The sequence below is a fragment of the Panthera uncia genome, chromosome A2, assembly GCF_023721935.1.
Source record: "Panthera uncia isolate 11264 chromosome A2, Puncia_PCG_1.0, whole genome shotgun sequence".
Lineage (NCBI taxonomy): Eukaryota > Metazoa > Chordata > Mammalia > Carnivora > Felidae > Panthera > Panthera uncia.
In genome coordinates this window covers 43601822-43608109 of record NC_064816.1, presented here as the reverse complement: position 1 = coordinate 43608109, position 6288 = coordinate 43601822, and positions in this window count along the sequence as shown.

Here is a 6288-nt window from a genome sequence, read left to right as displayed (position 1 = left end):
TTAAGCTTGTAAGCAAAAGCTTTATTAAAATGAATTTAATAGGCTAACAGGATTATTTTAGGTTGATCTTAAAAGTTTCAGGAAAAACTATGTTTTACATCATTTTTAAAATCAAAGGACTCATGATTCAGTTATTCTGGAAATCATATTTACTCTGAAGGCCATCTTAAAATTCACATTGACATTTTTATTTATGTCTTAGGAGTTTTTCCCCCTAATATCTTTTTGGTTCCTTGGAATTTATTTTGAAATAAAGTCAAGGAGACATGCACTTTGTTTTTCCACTTGTTTAATCAAAGACCACACCCATCTTTTCACACCTGATTTGAAATGCCACTTTAATCATGAGCTAAATTCCTGGATATGTGTATCTATTTATTGACTCTCTTTTACTGTTGTTGTTCAGTTTGTTCCTTCCATACTACATAACTATTTTAATTATCCCATTCTATAATGTTGTACTTTCTTGTAGGACAAAGCCTTATTGTTTATTTTACAGAAATTTTCTGGATATTGTCACATGTTTATTTTACAGATGATCTTTAGTATCACTTTATTGAGATAAAGTATATAAGTGGTAAAAATTTGATTGGGAAATATTAAATTTATAATTTATTAAACACACACTTAAATCAGAATGTGAATTGAAATGTATCAATCAACTTTTTGATATTTAGTGAGATGATCATATATTTTTTTCCTCTTTTGGCCTGTTAATACAATGAAATATACCATTAAATTTCTTTAGGTTGAACTAACCTTGCATTCCTGAGATAAAACTGCTTGACTGAGAATCATCATTCTTCAAATTTAATGTTGAATCCTACTTGCTACTAATTTGAGATTTTTGCATCCTTGATAGTTTTCTAAATTGTATCTATCATTATGGGTCTGTTAAACTTAACCTATCTATCTCTCTTGGCATTAATTTTGTATATTACATTTTACTGGAAAATCATTCATTTTAACCAAATATTATTATTTTTTTTTTTGCTTAGAAGTAATACATGTAATTCTCTCTCATTGCACGATATGTTAAGCCATTTCTATAACTGATACTTTCTCTCATTTTAAAACTTCTGTGTTCCCAATGGTTTATTTCATTATTACTCCTTAGCTGATCATTGCTATTGGTTTAGTTTAAAAAATCATTCTTGGATATTTTAGAAACTCTGCTCTTTTTGAGTTGTCTTCCTCTTTAGTTTCTTCTTTATATTAAAAAAATTGTTTATAGCTCCTTTACTTTTACTTTAACTAGGTTTAGTTTTTACTACTTTTCCTGAGTTCTTTAATGCTGGAAACTTGAGGTTTTTATTTCTTTTTATCTAATAATATATCTGTCTCTAATTTTCTTCCAAGCATAGCCTTATTTGTATTCATAGGCTTTGTCTTCTTTATTGTCATTAATTTCTACATAGCCTTTGATTTTATTTCTATTTCCCCATTGAATCAAGAGTTAAGTGAGAATTTTTTGCATTTGTTAAGTGGTTGTTTGGTAATATTTTACTCTAAATAAGAGACCAATAATTAAACCTTTACTGATTTATGAACCTTGGTCCTAATTAATGAATATTATAGTACGCACAAAAACTTGTAAATTAGTAGCCCAGATTTTATGTCTACATAATACCAACATGATTGTGATTTTTTTTTTTAAAAAAAACTTAGAAGTGAAATATTTTCTTCACCTGTGCAGCATACCCTGAGTTAAAACCCATTCATATAAATTGGCTGATCTTCTTCAGAATTTAATTTAATTTTTCAGTGTAAATACAGTTTACAGTTCTACAGCAGTTGAAGGATAAAAACACCTATCATTGGTCACAGGGCAATTATGGAGATTGCACTTAGCAACTGAACTACTGTTTCAGAGAGACCATACTTGACATTTGACTTTATCCTTCCAGAGTCCTCAACAGAGTATAAATCTAATGTGACAGCCCGAATCCTGTTCATTTCTAATTTTTAGCACCACTACCAATTCTTTTCATTTAATGTTTGAAATGCTACCTCCCAGACTTGTATGTTAAAATATCAAAACTTGGAAGAAAGAAAAGTAAATTCCCATTTTTGTACCATCCAGAGGTAATAATTTTAGCATTTTAAAGATTTAATGAATAACACCTGCATAATATTTCCAACAAAGAGGGGAAAAAAATCTCTTAAATCTTTTTCTCTTTATAGTTTTCAAATCCAGTTACCTTGCTCCTCCTGGATGCTCCTAGTCACCATCTTCTCAGCTAGAAAAATAAATTATTGTCAATGTTTCCATGCCTCTGGGACTTTATTCTATGGGCACATGGTAAAAAGCAAAACTTCCCTTTCTGATTAGTAGCTGCATCCTTTGTGCCAACTTCACTGAGCCTTTAGAAGAAAGAGTTCTGAGGACACAGAAGCAGGAAGATCAGAAAGCATGAAAGGACTAAAATATTTTCTCTGACATTCTATCTCCTGAAATAATGGTCATTTTGGCATTTTTATCTAAGCTTCTTCTGACATTACTAAAATAGGTTACAAAAATTAGAAACATGTTTTAGTAACTAAGGCTCTTGAACAATGTTCCAGCACAGCCAGAGAGATATATTTGGAAATATTCCACAGTGGCCAAGTGTTCCAAAAGCAGTAGGCCACTTCTCAGAAGTCAGGGTCAAATCACAGGAAAAATGCTCTATACCAAGGTGAATCCTAATAAGACTTCATCTCCTGTGTCCAAACTACTATCATCTGCTTAATACATTTAGCCATAAATTTTGATCAGTTCAGGTTGGCCACAAGTAGAGGAAAAAACTCTGCTTAACTGGGCTTGAAATTGATCAACAATAGAATGAAACAATAAGGCAGTTTGCAAAAGTAAGTTTAGTTAGTATTGAGTAAAGTTGTTTTCATTAGCAGATGCAGTTATAGATGATTTTTGGAAGGCCAGACAATTAAATAGGTAAAACCCTTTTGCATATCTAACTCCATATGTTGAAAGAGGGCAGAACCTTCTTAAGAGGAGAGTGGCAATGATGATGGTAATAACCCTGTGTATGACACTATAGCTTATTATATCTGTGCTTTTACTATGTGCTGGTATCATGCTAGGTTTTTCATCTTAAATATCTCATTTAGTTGCACAGTCCTGTGTATATTCTCCCTGAGGTCCAAAGGTGTTACCATATAATTGAATATCACACAGTGGCAATGTGTGAAATATTGAATAGATAACACAGATCAGTATTCTTCAAAATATAGATTAGAGCAAAGGCACAGTGCCTTCAACATTGCATCTCCCATATGGTGTTAACACATTTGCATTCCTGCCACACTGTCTTTGTCAGACTGTGTTAATCTCAGTCCTTTAAGAAACATGCACCATGATACAATTAGACATGCAAGATATTTCCCAGGGTAAAAATCTATGAGGGAAATGGGAAGGGAGACTAGAAAAGACAGAAGGTCATGATTCAGGTCAGACTTTTGTGAAAGACAAAGGGAGGAAAATTTGAATGGTAGTTTGGCAAGGCCAATGCATCCCTCCCTCCTATAAGAGGAGCTCTCCGCATCTCCCAGGAATGGGGCTGCCTTTGTGTCCCTGCCATTCTCTGCCAGAGAACTACCTGATAGAGGCATGGCCTGGATGCACACATGGTGAGGGATCTCAGAGCCCAGCAGCTAGGATCTTCCATCATTTGTGCTACCTATTTACTCCTAGTCAAGAGACATGTTTTCATGGTGAATATAGAGACCAAATGTAGAGATCAGCTTCAGTTTGGTATTTACCATAGACTGAGAGATAGCACAGTTCATTCATGCAGGCATTCACTCATTCTCTCATTTGTTCAACAAACATTTGTGTATGTCTGTAGAGGCAATGATAATAGGAGAGTCAAACATAAATAATGGTACAATGTAAAATTATACTGTGATAAGTGCTAGGAAGAAGTTTCAGAGATATAACCATACATAGAGAGAAATCTAGCCTAGACACAGAATTGGGAAAGGCTTCTCTGAGGAAAAAACATTTAAGCTGAGGGCTAAAAGATGAGTAGGCATTAAGTGAAGGAGGAACAAGCAGAGGCCAGAGGGAACAAAGTTCTTGTGGCAAGAAAAAGAAAGACAAACATGAAATGTGTGGCTGACCTTGAGTCCAGTCTTGAACAAATTTAGTCAGAGGCATCTTTGAGACATTCAAGAAGAAATGTAGAGTAGAATCTAGTTATTAGAAGAGCATGGAGACCGTAGATAAAGATTTTCAAGTCATCTGAACATTGGTGGTAACTAAAGATGATAGGATAAAACATAAAAGTTGAATCAGTTTATATATATCTATATAGATATATATAGATATAGACCTATATAGATATCTATATAGATATATATAGATATATAGACCTATATAGATATCTATATAGATATATAGATACATCTTTGTTTTTCAACTCTCTGTTGTAAAACCAAAGCCTCTTGTCCTGTCTTTGGATGGAAGTCTCCAAACTTTCCAACTGTTTTCAATTTTTTAGGCAAAAAATAATACAGAATTATTTTTAAGCTCCTCTTCTGGAGCTCAAGCCATCAGATACCTCTTCACAGATATTTCATGAATATTTTATGGTAAAGAAATACTCTATAATTCTTAAATAGTACTTTATCACTTTACTTTTCTATTTATACCATGTAATTTATAATAACCTTTTGGAGTTTTTTTCTATATCAGAAAAAAATGTGTGATTCACAATGTGAATAAAGAGCAGCCCAATGAGAAATACTGTATTTAAGAAGTTGGTGGCAATTTCATCTTGGAGCCTTGGTTCTCTCAAAGTTTGGTTTTGTTTTGAAATTTCCTATGTTGAGTTCACACATGGAATCTCATTCTTGTAGGTAAATAAAATGTGAATGACTACTACTTGTACTTTGATCACTTATCTACATCTAGGAATTTCATAATGAAAGCCACTGTCACTGTTTTAATGTATTAAGGGACAGTTAGGTGTAGATGGACGCATAGTCATTTCCTGAGTGTAGAGGAGCCTGGGGTAAGTTGATTCGTGATTTAATGATTTTCATCAGGATGAAATAAGCTTTTGATCTTTGGATTTGATCAACTTCTCTCTGCAGCTGCGCCCCAACCAGCAATTACTTCCTCCCTGGGCTCTTTGCCCAGGCAAATGGGGTTCATCCTTGTTTCATGTCTCACTGACTTCCCTGATAATAGACATAGTAACTGCTTGAGCTATTGCCTGCCTCTGAACTGCATAGCTTTGAAAACTTGAGAAAAGGGTTTTTCTCCTATTACATTTTTTCCTCATCACAATAAAATGATTCCTGTAATAATACACTTTAGGGGCCAGTTAATTTTCTTACCATCAAAACTTAAAAGCAAACTTTTGAGAATGATTCTTTATAATGGGATAAAACCTACCGCAATAGTTTTATTTAAAAAGAAAAATTCAAGATCATCATGGTGAGGATAACACTCACACCTGCTTATTTGCCTCTTCCTTACTGAGATTATTCCAGTAGGTATGTTATATGTGGTTGGCATCAAACATTTTTTCCAGCTGCCAAGCATGTTTTGCTTAAGGCAGAAACCAAAAGAATTTTCCTACTCTTATTCCTTCCATGATTTCTTCTTATTTACTGCTCAGCAATTAAGAGCATCATTTCTATTTTACAGTGTACCATTTTGTCCTTCTGTGATTGTTTCAGTGCAATTTTGAATGAAATAGAGCCTATAACCCAGCATTTTTCATGTGTATGCAGTGGTTCCTGATTTCAAATGGAACATATTGAATAGATTTAGCTTTGCTGATGGAAAACTTAATAAGACACATGCGCTATTTATCTTCTCTACCCATGTTTGCTAAAGCCCATCTATATTCTGAATAGTATAATTTCCCTACCTTCCTCATTAAAAAGATAGCATAATTAAAGTGGTAACTACGCAATCACAACAGATATATTTGGTGCCAGTTTAATTTTTTTTTTCCTGCCAGCATAAATCTTATGTGTAGTTAGTAAAATGATTCTCTTTACCAAATCTTATTAGTTATCTGGTAAAATGACTCTCTCTGCTCTCCTTATCTCTATATAGTTAGCAGATTAAGGACTGGGATCTTTAATATCAGAAAATTAAAACTGCCTTTGATTGTCTTATTGATGGACCGTCTGTGATTTCCGGTGTTTCCCATCTTTTTAAGACCCGCAAAGTGAGTGGTCTCACAACTCACCTGCATAGTAGGGAATCTTCATAGAGAAGTTGTATTTGAGGCTCCAATTTCATATATTGGTGAGACTTGGAAGGAGACT